The sequence below is a fragment of the Sturnus vulgaris genome, chromosome 10 (assembly GCF_052056855.1).
Source record: "Sturnus vulgaris isolate bStuVul1 chromosome 10, bStuVul1.hap1, whole genome shotgun sequence".
NCBI lineage: Eukaryota > Metazoa > Chordata > Aves > Passeriformes > Sturnidae > Sturnus > Sturnus vulgaris.
This window is the reverse complement of record NC_142252.1, coordinates 8,442,598-8,458,511: the sequence shown is the minus strand read 5'-3', so window position 1 is coordinate 8,458,511 and position 15,914 is coordinate 8,442,598. Positions and strand designations below refer to the sequence as shown.

Here is a 15,914-nt window from a genome sequence, read left to right as displayed (position 1 = left end):
CATGGCCTTTCCTTAGGATATCACTTACATAACAGTGCAATCTCTGTGGTGATGCAAACCTCCAGCATTCCTGGGCACAGCAGGGCAGTGTGTGAAACCTGCATCCTCCAGGAAATCATGGTCCCGCTTATAGCAGTGCTCTACTTGGCACCTCAAGCTGAGCTAAAACTGCAGTCAGATACATGTGCTCCCTGAAGATCATGTCTCTCAGTATGTGCATAAACAATTGCCAGGGTTACCACAATGTTTTTCTGCTACCTCCAAATCTGTCTGCTCCCAGCTTGGCAGAATCCATTTCTGTGCCATGGTTTAGGCTGCTCATCCTTGAAAACAAGAACTTTTCCATTAGTACAAATTGATCTGTTCTTCAGGTTAGCTGTAGGGAAGGACGGGAAATGTGGAGGTGGAAGAGTCTTTCATCCACTATTTTACTGTCAAATAGTTTATAAATCAATAAATACAGGTCCTGCTCCTTCCTGCTAACATTCAAAGAAGTTAAACTGCTTTAGGTAAACAAACAAGGAGAAAAGTAGAGGCAACTCCCTCCCATTCTGGCAGCTAGTGAACAAACAAGCTCACACTGTCCTTGTGACTAAATGGTTTGGTTTCTGTCTCCTTCCTATCTACACTCATAGTCTTGAGTGGAATAGAAAAAGAGCTTCAAGAAACTAAGATATATATACCAAAATGCCTTGCTCTTGGTAAAGCATGTCGATTTTGATAAACAGAGTTATTTCAATAAACTTCAACTTTATATAGAAGCTTTCTGTTTTTCTTAAAATATGATTTATGGCAATTTATACAGTCATAGCACTGTAAACTGTGGTTTAATATGGTTTAAGAAAGATAGGTTTGTGTTTGGTAAGCTAAGAATGTGCTCATTCACACTAGAAAGCATTCTCTAAACCTTGCCTGATTTTAGGAGTTCAATAATATTTGAGACTAAAATGCCGAGCACCCTGTGCACAAGGGAAGCAGGTAAGAGGCCAGCATAAGACCACAGGAGTCAGATGAGCTGGCAAAGCCAGTTCTGCCTCATTGCCAGCCCCAGCTAATGGAAGAGGCAGCAGGGGGAGAAGGAAGATGACAGTGACTAAAGGAATGTGTTAATTATACAGAGTGCACCAAAAGAAGAGATGTTTGTGGTGTGACATCAGAGGTGCTGAAAGGACATTTAACACTCAGTGTGGGAACTTGACTTCACATACAGAATTAGCTCTGACTCCCAGATCACTCTTTAGGAGCATTTTGGGTGTATTATTATCTGCAGTTTTAAGGGACTTGGTTTCTTTGTTTTTAAAAAATTTTGATGTATCTTTACAATTTTTATTTGGTGATATGAACTAGACAGATATTAGACTATGTGTATAAAATGGTGCTATATAAAAGAAATGATTTTTTCCTTTTTCTAGTGGAAGAAGTTACTGCCATTTAACATGAAGCTAATTTTCTCTCAGTTCTGCATAAAAGACCTGAACTACAGCTTAGGTGACTATTCCAGGGCAGATCGACATCATTTTTAAGGGCAACAAAAGAGGGAAAGACAATTATGTTTTACACAGCCATGAAAAAGTTAGAAAATGAAATGCACTAAAAACTTACAATTTGCTGTATAAGATGAATAAATCACCAAGTAAAAGAACACTAACTCGAATCTATTATTCTTCTGGAGCAAAATTGAACCAGCTTGAAATTTTTGCTGAGGAAAAGAGAGGTTTTTGCAAAGAGTGGACCATTTCTATTCTACTCCGCATATTTCTGTAAGGAATCAGAAACTGCAAGAGGTTTTCTCCAGTACAGTGGATAGCAGAACCTGTCCTGATAGATTTTGCTATTTGGATCATTAGCTTTATACCATTCTATTTCAGAAGTGACTAACAGCCTTTAAGACTTTAACAGAGGCAAAACATCATTGGTACGTAATTCTGCTTTGTAAGGGGACAGATCAATTTTTAGCATATGTTTTAAATGTAATTCTTATCACACACAAGCTAGGAGACCACTTTCAGTGGTCTTTGAGTTACAGAACCTCAAAGAACATTTGAAAATCTGAATTGCAGTCTTTCTTTTCTGGTTCTGAAAGTGAGTTTTTAAAGCTTGGCAGTAAAGAGAACATTCAAGTGGCTGGTTTTCTCAGCCTTACCAGATCACAAGAGTGTGATGCATCAAAGAGAGCCTTCCCCAGAGGCTGTAGGGATATAAAGGGATATTGACTTCAGGTAGTCTAGAGAGGCATCTTCCCGTGTAATGTTTGTTATAACTAATGGGAAGGATTGCCTGGCTACTGAAACAACCAAAGGCATTTTGCATTTATTTGCAAACCCTCCCTCAAGACAGACATTTATCTGATCTTAAGTTCCTCTCTCATTATCTCTCCAAGACCACAGAGCTCCCCACTAATAAACAATTGTTCTGAGGATGGGAATCCACCATCAACTTGCCTATCAACTTTTGCTGACTGAAAAAGCCAGGAAAATTGGAATAAATCACTGTGATGACTTGCCATCCTCTGTCTGTGACAAAGAACTGCACATTTTACTTTGCTGTGTGGCTAACATGAGAACTGGCAGCTGAGTTGCAGTGGCCCTTGATGTGGGACTGGGCCCCACAGCCATGGGCATGGTCAACAGGGAAGGCTGTAGAAACCACAAGGAGGAACTCTTCTGGAAATTTCAAGCTACAGCAAATATGGGAGCCCCGGGACCCCTTACTTCATTGCCAAAGCTGTAATTTAATGTTCAGACTGAATTCATTGCACTGTGCATTGGGGAGACAATGTGGTCTGGAGGTTACAGAGGAGGGCTGGGAACCACAAGTATCCTCTTGGGATTCTATCCAAAATGAGCTGCTCACTGCGTGACTTGAAGGAAGTCATTTAATCTGATTTCTGTATGCCTTAGTCAATTTAGATATAAAACTGGATAGAAAGCAGAACAAAGCTAAAATTTCCTGTTACTGCAGTTAGACCTTATCTATGCAGAATAAATAAGTCCTTTTGACATAATTCATTATGGAAAGGAATATCAGAGAAGAAAGGTGACCCAGAAACAGTCTGGTTTGTTAACAAGAAGCAAAACCATGCAAGGAGAAGTAGCATTTTCAAATATTAAAGAAATGTATAAAAACAGTACAGCAAAAACTATATTGTTCACAGTGCCTGCAGAGAGTGGCTTTTGGATAGAAGCCTGAGAAGTCTCAGTGGCATTTTATCATCCATTCATGAAAAAGCTGATACCTGAGCAATCAGATTGGCTTTGTTGGTGCTGAGAGGAGGGTGCTCATTTGGAGTAACAGTTTGCAGTATCCATTTGTGAGAAAGAAGCAGAGAATATCACAGCTGTAAGTAGGTGTATTGCTGTCCTGATGATCTGTGGAAGAGGACAGAGTAGTCCTACAGGGTCACTTACCTACACAGTATCCAAAGGCATTCACAGCTAAACAAAGTGGATCTCTGCCCTTTTCAAAGTCCATGATTTTCTTTCTGTAGCTGGAATCAGAGTATTAGAGGCCTGCCTTTATCACACTCAGGGCTCCCTAGAAGCTGTTAATCTGTTTCAGCTCTGAATATAAATGATCATGAAAGAGAAGTGAATTCCTCTCAGGATGGAGAGTTAGATAACTGCATGATTTTAAGGCAAACAAAGAAGGCAGCCAACCCTGGCTACCCACAAAGTGGCCTACGTACTGAATCCTGGATCCATATTTCAAAATACTCTGAAAGTTTAAAGGGTTTTGCATGGAAAACTACTGAAAGAGAGGTATGGAGCCATCATTCCAAATACAAATTCAAGAAGCAAACACAAGTAGAGGAATTTTGTCCTGTTTGATATAGGAATGTTTCTGAACCCATCAAAGTATAGAGTCATCAGATGGAGATTTTAACCCTGAATATTCATATATGAAATTATATTTTGTATATATGTATTTTTAGCCCCATTTTCTTTCTCAGGAATACAGGTTGCTCATTATAGTAACATGGGCCTGCCTGTGAATAGAGAGCATAACACCAAAGCTGTGGTGGCTGGCAGAGAGATGTTCCATTTGGAAAGTCTACAGGAGCCCAGCCATCATCCAAGGAAATTTTACTCAAAGAATCCCGGACAGAGCTTGAAACATACCAAATAATTCAGTTCATTTAATCCAGTATTCTCCAAAAGCTGCACCAGGATCAAACCAAATTAATGGCCGTACACTGAGCCAAAAAAAACCCAAACCAAACACTTAGCTACAGCAAGACTTTCCTGTCTCAGTTTAATATGCAACAAACTGTCAACTAATATCAAAAACTTCGTGACAAATTTTAATTGCATTGTTACTATTTCTATGTTAATTGCTTTAAAGCATACTTTTTATTATTGCCTTTAAAAGTCATGTCAAATGAATACGATGGGAAAACATTCTGCAATAAGCATGCATTCTCTCTTTGCTCACAAATGGCTTATAAAATTCAACAGTAACATTTTGGCAATCAGAACTATTTACATAGGAGACAGATGACTAGGCATGGGAAAGCAGCTTTTGTTCACATCAAAGGACCACATACAAATTCTCACATGGTACTCTCATTTTTAAAAATCCTCATTTTTATTTACAGAAAAAAGAGATTGAGCAACTTGATAAAAACATGAATGGTGAGAAGTACAGTGTGTTGAAAGAGGGAGAATGCTGCATTACTAGTATAGCATAAGGAAAATTGTCTTATTGCATCATATAGGAAAATGTCTCAGAGTTCAACCTGGGGACACTAAAGCATGGCTTCTGCACCATTTGCACTCTGAATGTCCAGCAGCATAAAGGAACTTGCTAAGTGATATTTCTTCCTTTAACTACCTGGTTACAGATATCTCTTAAAACTGCTGCCTCACATCAATACCCTTTCTCATTACAAAAAAAAAAAAACCCTCAGTTTATATAAAGAACAAAATCGGGCATAGAAACCTACATTTAAATGTTTGGGGAAAAGCAACCCAACAGAGTATATTGCATTTAAGAAATTCATTCTGCAGCAGCACTGAGCACAAGCAGCTCTCAGCTCTAAAGTTACTACTTCACACCAATTCTTCATCTTGACTGAGGAATTTTTAGGAACCTGGTTTCAATTACATGTTGTATCACACATGCTTTTTGGTGCTGAATAAAATAATCTATAACATAGTACCTGATCATACAAATGCTTCACATGATACAAAACTTTACTATGCTTTTCCCCCCTCCCTCAGTGGCTGCTGTTATTTTTTGAGCAAATTTGGTCCTCCCAACTTTAACATGAATTCCATCAATTTCTAAACATCTAAATAATTTATTCATGACAGCAGAATGTAGTTTGTTGTGCACAAATTGTGAACCACTGAGGTACATTGGCAATTAGTGAGCAATGACAGTTCAAAAGCCTGTGGTATGCCAACAGCATGCTGCCATTTCTGCACGTGCATGTACATACACATTTATGTAAACACAGGGTGTTTAACCCAGAAATGGGCACCGAAGGTCTTAGAGGCTCCATGCTTGCCTTCAGACTGTCCACAGTGTATACCCAAAATGTAAAAGGCTATTTTCCTTGTGTAATGATGACTGTGGTCAGTATATTCATTGCTTGGGCATGGTGGAGCTCTCTACGGTGAAGGCTAGAGTTTGTCTTCTCTGGAGCCAGACATATGTCAGAAACAGCCAGACACCATCCAGAAAATTCCCCCAGGAATGAAGGATGATCACAAGGCTCCTTCCCTCCTATTTTGACCACTTTTCTCATTATTCCTTTTTTAACACAGTTGCGTAGCAATGTGTGTTTAACAAGCACAAACACAAGCATGACACTTCACATCACAGAGTTTCCCTTTAGGGAGAGGATGACAGGCACACTGTCATGTGCCAGATGGTAGCTCTATTATTTAACATTCCACTGGAAGACACTGAGATATTCCTACATATGGTGGGGGAAGCTTGGAAGGGAAGAGTTCCTACCGTGTGAAATGGAAGAGGCAGACACCATCACTTCCTGCAAGACCACTCATTTTTCTTTCCCTAGATCTGGTGCAGTCCCATGTGCTCTTTACAGCTAACAAACCAGAACACATCAGTCCTGGAGAACTGACTTTAAGGGAGTGACAGCTCAGACTTCTTGCCCACTGAACTGGCAAATTCCCCGTGGCTGTTGTTTGCCTGATGTGGATCTTTTCCAGCTATTCAAGCATAGTCTGAGACTGCTGAGATCCACCCAGGGCAGAGTCTGTCTGATAACAGCAGCTCTATTCACTGACCACCTGCTGCACACACACCACAGAGCTACAGCTTACTCACTAACTCACTGGCAATTGTAATTTTTACCTATTATTTTACCAACTGTAAATAAGTTTACCAACCTCAAAATAAGTTTAAAATTAACCTGTGGCTATAAATTCCGTGTAGGTGATTGTTTCAGACAATTTGACAATTTCTCTGGTCAGGGATGATTGACTCGTGGATGGGAGGAGCATTTCTAATACTAAACGTGTATTTAGAAGTAATTCAGCCAAATTGTTTACCAACGGAAGAGATGTGTTTACTGTACAGTCAATACTACTTGATCTTAGAGAAGAACAGCTTGTAAGGAGGAAGATTAAATGACTCATTAAAAATTCAAATATGCATTTTTTTTCTATTCCCAGGGAATTAAAATTTCTCTTATTTTATGAGTGAAACACAAAGTTCTGGTCATGTATACTTCTTTCTTTGGTGCTAAACTTTTTTTTAAGGTGCAGGCTACTGATCTGGGAAATAAGCTTTTTACACTTATTGCATATAAATATATGCAATATATAATATATATAATCCATAGATATAGGCATCTGGAAACAGTCAAAAAAGTATTTTAAGTCCTGATAAACTAAATCCTCAAAAGTAGACCTTTTCTCCAGGTATAATTGCAGTTACAAGGTACAACTGCTGCTATAGAATAACTTTAATCAGATAGAAAATGCTGCTTTATATGCAGGTCACTTGCTTGCAGAACAGTTTTGACTAGAAAAATGACTGGATGAAGATTGGATGCTAAACTTGCTTTTTCCATATTGGTGGTGGCTGGAAGTTCCAAGGATTAACTAGACCATTCCACCGCCTTATAAGGGACCACACTGAACTTTTTCAGCAGACAGAGGATCAGAAATCCAAAGAAGCTTTCCCAAACATTTTAAAGTATTCCACAGCTCCCTCAGCCCTTCCCCTAAGAGCCATGCTACTTTATATAACTTAGAAAAGCAAAGAGCTGAATGCTTAAGGAGGTGCAATGTATAGTTTGAATTCAGAAGAATTGTGGACTGAACTGAATGGGTTGAATAAAAAGGGGAGTAGCAGCTCCATTTAACATCTCCACAACCATCAAGGAGGAACAATTATCTTAATTTAGTCCTTATTTCAGAAGTATTTTCATTTGAGACCTCTGGTCCAAAAGGAGACATTTTAAATTTTTCATTTTGGCAAATAAAAAACAATACATTTTAAATCTAATTTGATCTGTATGAGAAATCTTTTTAGCTGTTGAACTTCAAAGACTGTCAGCACAAGCCAGAATGCCCTTTACCTGTCTGAGATTGTGCTGCTACTGGTGCACATTTAAGCAAACTTTCCTTAACCCTGAGCAGCTATTCACCATGAGGAAAGGAGCCTTTCCTCTAGCTGCAACAGAAACCTAAGTTTGTTCCTCTCTTTGCCTGGCCTGCATGGTCAATACTGCTGTCTTCCAAGACCAGCATTTGAGCAGTCTGGGCTCTTGCAAGTCAGGCTGAGAATTTTTAAGTCCAGACATAAAGTCTGATGTAATGTGAAACTCAGTACATTACTAAAAAAAAAAAAAAATTTAGCAATGCATCCAAATTCAGTGTTGAAGGATGAGTAGGTTCAAGATTCTTGTTTTCTCTAAAATGTCATCAGCCTCTCAAGTTTTGGCATGACACTCTTCAGCAGTGCAGTGCTGCAGCCTGCTTGCACTAAGAGGTTCTGTTGGTTTCCACACAGGTGGAATAAGGCAGGAATTGCAGCAGAAAACATTTTCCTGGCTGAGATAGATATACATGAAGTTTATGACAAAGCAACCTACTCTTTACCTTTTATTAAAGAGTTGTATGCAACAAATTACAATTCAAAGATTCTCCTAAACGGAGAGAAAGGTTTTAAAATTTTAGCATAGTAAATAACATTTGTCACACTCTTGCTCAGTGAAAACATTTTATTCAAGAGCTAACCAAAATAAAAAAACCTGCAGCCAGGAAAACAAATGTTAAATCATGCTGACATCCTTGTCAGTTTTACATATTTTCACTGAAAACAACGGCACTAGCTACTTATTTAATTCTACTTTAAAATATGTTAGCATGCTAAATAAGAAGCGCATCCTAAGATGTATAAGACATAAATAGTTACTAGGATAGCCTAGCACCATTTATCATTTTTATTGATTTCCTTTTTTCCTGCCAGCTACTTAGATCTGTTGTTTCTTCAACCACTTCTTTTCTTGATTTCTTCCTAAGAAGAAACGCTTCTTTCTTGGGTAATTGCAAGGAGGATTTGAATAAATTTTCTGACAATTAGATACCAGTAGACCTTATGTGAAAAGTCTTTGCTCACTTCTATCTTAAACAATTTTTAAAATAGTGAATACATACATACATACATATATATATATATATATATATATATATATGTATATGCACTTGATCAAAAAACATAGCAGTCAAACCCTGCTATTGATTCAGGGCAGGACAGTACTGCTGTATTCTTGTTCCAGCTTTATTTAATAACATTTTTACCTAAGTCTGAAAGCTGATAATGTGAGTAAATAACAAGTTTCCATAGGGCTACCCCATGCAACCATTCCCTTCAGTTAAATTCTCTTTCAAACACCCAGGCCCATGCTCTGTTGCCAAAGAAAATATTCAGAAATCAAATGGGGTAATCTCTTAATGAAGATAAAATTTTCTTAACTGTTTGAGCCCTGGAGTTCTGCTATTTTCTCCTTAATTTTTTTGATATTTTCTCTATTATGGAGGAAAATAATTGGAAAAGGTTTTATCCCAGTTAGGACCTCTGAATATACAATAAGCCACATAACTCATGTGAAATATTAGTTAAGACAAAGTACATGAGCTGGTGGATTGAATTCAAGGTAAGAGAAGCAGATTTTTAACATGAGCAATTATCTCCTCCTCTAGTTTACACAGACTTTATTCCCTGTGTAAAATGGATATATCTCTTCACTCAGACTCCAAGTCAGCAATGAATACACAAATTAATTCACTGTAGGCCAGTTTGGGGGGTTTTTTAATGTTATTTTTTATTTTATTACTAATTAAGCTTGGAGTCTAGCCATAGACCATGACTCCAAGCAGGTTAGCTACCTCTGAAAAAATAAACTTATCCAAAGAGCTCCAAATCAACAAGAAAGTCAAGATCCAACAGCAGGGTCCAGACAACCAAACACAGAGCAGCAATCAAACAGTTTGGATAAACATCCACAGGCAATCATTAGATCAGAAAACAGAAGGGAAGGTATGTGCAGAACAACTGGTTTCCAAGTCTACAGAACACATTGATTTCCTGCCATACAAAATGTGATGACTAGTCTAATTCAAGGTAACAGAAAAAGAATTCTGATTTCCTGCAGAGTGGTTAACTAGTTCATCCCACTCCCACCTCTCCCACTCCCACCTCTCCCACTCCCAGGTGTGTGGGACTTGTGCTCACCACAGCTTACAGCCCGATTGTGTTGCTGGCTTGTCAGACCAAGGCTAAATCTGGAAGGGATGCTGACCCCCAGGGAACACCCAACACAGTGCCAGGGCAGTTACACAAATGCACTGACTATTCACAATTCTCCTGAGTGACAGTGGGAGTCTTGGAGTAACCAAGGTCCTGTGACACTTTCTGCAGTGCACAGAAAACCCTCAGCTTGATCCCAGTTCCAGTTTCACCTTGAGTTTGTGAATGACTTCAATAATGTTAAACATGGATTTAGCCATACTGCTGGTTATGGTTTTGGAAAATACATATCAGGGTTTTCCTCCACAGATTGAGCAAAAAGAAGCTGTTGCTCACATGAAGAAGAGTTAAGCTGAGGAACTCCACTGTGGGCTATCATGAATGCTAAAAGTTGACAAGTGTCTGAGGGAAAACTGCATGTGTTCATGAGAAGGAGAGTTATGGAATGTTACCAAATACATGGGAGCTCTGTTGGCTCAGGAAATCTCCAAGCTGGAAATGGGAGCCTGTGAGAGCATTCACAGGAAAATTGTGCTCATTAACTCGCCTCCCACATTATCCCCTAGACAGGCACCCATTTTCAGTCACCAGAGAAGATGCTGGGCTGGGTAGGTCTTTGGAATGAAATGAAGGTTCTTGTGTTATTGTTTCCTGTAGATTGGGATTTCTTCACACGCTGTTTTCTTAAGCTGTTGCTCACTGCTATGACACACTGTCTCAAGAACTACTTTCCTCACAGAGGCTTTTGCATTGAACTGCTGGATATGAGATGACCATTCAATACGAACAGCATATTATCAAACTGTTTTACAGACCTTCACACAAGCTCCAACCATGAAATAATGAAAAGCAGTACCAGCAGAGCCTACTTCTGACCTCTACTTCAAACAGTTTATGAAACACAATATTATTCATGTGCCTTTTCAAGCCTGCAGAGAATTCAGCTACCTAATAATGAACAATTGAGCTGCACAACGTCTACCATAACAGCTAGACATGTTGTTCTGCACAGTACTTTAGTTCATTATGCAATTTTCATTACTATCACTGTAATTCTGTCTAAGCTCAATCTAGTTATCCCTTGGCAAAATACACTGTTCCATTCATTTCCCAACAACAATTGTTTATTTCTTCTTCCTAATAACATCAGCTGTTTTCAGCTCTGTTGAGTAATGTAAATTAGTTATTCTACACTAGAAAGTCAGTGAACAAATTGGCCTTGCTCACAATAGCCTCTCAAGTAGGAGCCCTTTGCCAGAGATCATAAGATGAGCAGCTAATTGTGGCTTTCTAAAATGCCTTTCATATTTTCCACTACAGAAGTAGCATTTCTGCTTTATTTAGCTGACAAACACTAGCAGAACTGTCCCTGTGGAGGTGAGCTGAGCTTCAATGCAGTAACCTGAGCTTTCTCAAAATCTCAGGTGTTTTGCAATCTTAGATTTTGGTTCTTTCCTCTGCAGACACTAAAGTCGACTTCAAAATGTCAAACTTGATATATAATATTTATCACATCTCAAACTGAGCATTATGTTTCTGAAGCATTTTGAGATACTAGAATGTTAAGTGACGTGTTTGCTAAGGATGACAAGGTGGTGGAGGTCAGTGTATTTTGAACAATTACAGAAATCACAGAGAATAGATGCTTCCATTTCCATGCTACATGGTCTCTCTTGTTGGAGGCACTATTCCTTTATAGACTTTGCCTACAGCACCCACCTAAAGTAGAGGTCAAGCCCAGCAACAATGATGAAAGTGACCACAGAATGGTGCCAAGGATTAGGGAGGCCTCAAAGACTGACAACATCAAGAAACTTTGGCTACTTCTGTACTTACTGGATAAGCCCATGGTGGCATAATACAAAAATTTAAATGAGTTCAGAAACAACCTCAGAAAACACATGAAATGTAATTCTCAAGCACAGGATATAGCTCAAGCTGTATCACTGAAAAATTGCTCTTTGATGACCACATTATTGTCAATTCTAATAACATTACTAGAGAGAAAACACATCAGAATTCTACCACAAGAATATTAAATTTTCTAAAATAAATTACAGAAAAAATTGCTAATCTTAGTTAAAAGAAAATTTAGAACAGAAGCTACAAGAGCAGGGAATTGCATGCAGTAGGGAGGGAATTCAAAACATTACATAAGGACTCTCGGTTCACAGCCATCTGAGAGAAAACGAGTCCAAAAGCAGCAATAAAAACAACAGTGTGGTTAAACTTCTGAGGAAGGACAGACATAAGAAGATACATTTTTTAAAAATTAAAAAATGTGGAAGATATGGTTAGATGGAGAACTCAGGAAAAGGAATTAACTCTGTCAAGTTAAAGGTAAAAGCATATTAAAAAAATCTTTTCATTGTTGGCATAAAGTACTACTTGCTGTAGGTATAAAGACTACTAATAAAAAAAACTTTTTCAAAAGTACTGGGAGCCAGGAGCCTGCCAGAAAGTTTCTGAAACCAGCAGATCATAAAGACATAAACACTTAAGCAGATAAGCCCGTTTCAGAAGCACTACTGAATTCTTTCCATTTGTGTGCAGCACAGGGAGGTCAGGCAGGTTCACCTGCTAAGCCAGACTGCCCAAGAAATCGGTGTGAGGAGCTGCCTCAAGCCACAGTGGTGAAGGGGCATCTTTATCCCAGCTCTGTAACATGAGCTGCATAAACAGCCAAGGCTGGGAGAGTTCACCCAGGAGCTCTAAGGGACCCTGGTATAAAATTTTGCCTGGCTATTACAGGGCACAGCTTGCCATGTAAATCTTCCTCACTTGCAGAGGGGCGGAGTGGGCAAACAACTCCCAGATCTGAAAAATGGATCAAGGGTGCTCTTGCAAACAAGAGACTAAAGAATTCGACTGCTGCTTATGTAAGCCAGTAAAACATTTACTGTATGTCAGAATCAATAGATACTTGGATAAATATGATTTAATGAGGAAGAGTCAATGAGCCCTTCAGGCACAGTGATGCCTAGGAAAGCTATCAGAATACTCTGAGTATTGATCAGTGTGTTAATAAATTACTCAGCACGCCAGGGTTTCCCCCAGAGATACTGACACAGGTTTCTGAATGGCCTTGACAGCCACTACTCTTCTGTGTATTCTCTGGCTTTTCTCTAGGATAAAGCAGTGTCTTTAAAGAATTACTGAGTTCAAATCACAGAAACAAGGGTTTAATTTTCAGATTAAAATACATTTGAAGAGAGGTACTCCAAAAACCTATATTGGGACCTGTGCTACTCAACATTCTGTTCATCTGAAAATGTCAAACAGGGACAGAAACAGAACAAGAGAGTTTGCCAATCATAAAAACAGAGGGGAAAAAACCCAAAATGAAATACCCATTCTTAATAAAAATTTAAGCCAAACTGTGAAGGATTAGAAGCTTCCCAGTATTTGTTAATTAGCTCATTAAATGAAAATAGAATTTATTCCAAATAAAAAGAGAGTAATGCACATGGGGAAAAGTAGTCTTAACTATTTCTGTGTGGTGATGATGATCTGATTTTTCCATTAGTATTCACATCTATTATCCAAATTTTGCTGCAGGTAGCAACTAAAATAGCAGATAAATTGTCAGAAAGAAGCTAAAAATAGCCAATCTAGTGATAGGAATTATTTGGACATGAAGACGTAAGGAAATGTGTTCTAGTCAAAACCCATTGTTCACATGTTACACAATATGTTTAATTCAATATTTTCCTTTACTGCTCTCTCAAAAGGCAACAGAAGAATTAGAAAAGGAATTGGAGAGCATTTTGAGGAAAGGAATACCTAATAAATGACAGGGTGTCTTGTTGTTTTGGTTTTTAAAAAAAATTTTGTAAGTGTTGTTTTGGGGAGTTTTTTTACTTTCACACACATTCCTTCCTTCCAGTCATCCTAGGACATCAGGCAAGGAAGGTTCTGGCAGTTCTTAAGCCTTGCTTTCAGTTTTCTGGATCATGCACAAAGGTATGGCCAGGTCCACAGTCCTGAGTTTGGCCAAATGCTCTTCCAGGGGGAGTTGGGATATGTCAAGAAAAGAATTCCTCATTTTCCCTTTTGTTAATGCAATTTTGTTATTTATCAGATTGTTAAGGGTGTCTGAGCAAAGCAAAATAGGAGTTTCAGTACAAGGCTCTGACTCAATGCACTTTCAAACAGATGAATATGTCTCATCTATTAAGAGATGAATAGACTGCAGTGGCATTGCCTTTAAGTAGGTACTTACTGCTCTTTCACACAATCCAGGAGTTTAATTATTTAAAAAAAAATAAAAATCAGAGATATGCTTTTACCAGTTACTTATGGCTAGAGTAGACAGAATCTTTAAACTTGTGAAAACATCTCTTAACATCTCTCTGTGGTGGCTGCACTGTTGATTTCACCGGGATTCAGAGATTTTTTATTTTTTTTTTTAATGAGGGAGGTAAGGGAATGGATGCCTTTATGCATATAAAAAAAAGACTTTTCTGAGAGGTCCTCAGCAATATCAAAAGCAGTGCATTTCATCAGAGGTCTCCATCTTTGATGCAGGAATTGCACCTCACAGAGCACAGTGCCAAAAGCAGTCAGCACCATCTCTGTAGTAGCAATTACCACCATCTCCAAACAAACCAACTCCTGGAACATTGTGGTGTAAATAAACAAAGCAGTGCATGATGCCAGGCAAAACAAAAACAAAAAAAAAAAAAAAAAAAACCCAAACCAAACCAAAACCAAAACAAAGAAACATAATCTCAGAACAAATCTTAGAACTCAAGAGAGCACAGCCCACAAAATCTCTAGTTTCCTGAAAGAGCTCAGTATTTCTAATTTATAAGCATCTTTGGACAAGAAAAAACAAAAAAAATACTAAGTAGGGGAAAGGGAACAGTCTTAATTTTGGAAAAACACAGCAGAGAGCTTGCACTTTCCTCAAATAACTTGGCAGCAGCTTTCTAGCTGTCCACAAGCAACTGCCCTGAGCCACATCACAGTCCAGCCTCTCCAATTCCCACTTAGAGGAGTATCAATCCATGCCATTCTTTCCAGCCCCAAGACAGCTATTTGATCACCATCAAACTTAGCTGAGAAAAATCAGGTTTATTATGGTCCCCAGAGACTTTTACATCTTCATTCCCACCCTGTGAGCTCTCTCATACAGGAGAGAATTCAGTGCTCAGAAATTTGAGCAAAATCTCATGTGCTTGCAGCCAGCTCCTTTCTTCTCCCCAGTCTCTCAGCAAACCCTCATCCCATCCAAGTCCAAGCAGGCACAGTAAATACCTGAGTGAACCGCAGTCCCTCTTCAAATGAGTTTCTGTAAAGCATCACTTTTCCACACCACAAATAGAGCAAGTCAAAATGCACCAGGGCTTCTCAAGTGAACCCTTTTGTTAGATTACGTTTTGACCTGATCTGTAAATACCAACATAACAGAGGCCCTTTGGCAGCTCTCTGGCACAGGTTTATCTTTTGTCCAAACCTGATTACAGCCAGCTCTCATTCACCACCGTGCTCACTCCTGGCAAAGTGGGATTTCACATCAGTCACCACTCACACCCTTTGCAGAAGATACCAGCTGTGCCTTTCACTCGGCCAAAAGCAGGGGGAAAATCCCATGAAGCAGCAGCAACAATACACCAGGAGCTGCAGGTCTTGAATTTGGGACAAATATAAAATGGAACACCCTGGCAAACAAAGGACAAAACTATATTTTTCCTTTACCTTCAACATGCAGTGGGAAGATGGAGAGAATGAAGGAGAAGCTGTCCATTTTCCCCCTCAAAACCATGTCTCAGGGTACAGGAGAAGTTTCATGCCTTGCTGAGGAAAATAACCTGCAATTTAGATATTCTTTTAAAGAAACAGCTTTCTTTATAAAACTCTGTCAAATAATTGGAGAGGAAATCTCTCTTAGAGATGTTCTATAAGCAAAAACTACACAAAGTAGAAACTTTTAGGGTTTGTTTTGCTTCCAAAAGAAGACTGAGATATTTGTAATTTCAGTTACAACTGCTACAGAGCCTTTCACTGCTAAGTCAGGCTATTTTTGTGCTGGTGGTGCAGCCAGGCTCCCTTTGTAGGAACATCAGCTGCTCCTGAAAGCTGCAATCCAAAGGCACAGTCACAAACTGAGCTAGTCCACACAAAGGGATATTCCTTTTCCAAAGAATGTTACCCAACAGGAACACGGGGTATTTGCCCAGGGG

The 15,914-nt window shown here is 38.9% G+C and overlaps 1 long non-coding RNA gene across 1 annotated transcript in view; it reads right to left on the bottom strand.

The window, feature by feature from the left end:
• The window catches only part of LOC148222629 (uncharacterized), a 102,472-nt gene extending 86,844 nt beyond the window's left edge, over positions 1-15,628 (bottom strand). Inside the window, exon 1 of the long non-coding RNA XR_015805655.1 lies at positions 15,430-15,628. This is a non-coding gene — a long non-coding RNA (uncharacterized LOC148222629). The remainder of the gene's footprint in view (positions 1-15,429) is intronic.
• Positions 15,629-15,914: the final 286 nt, after the last annotated feature.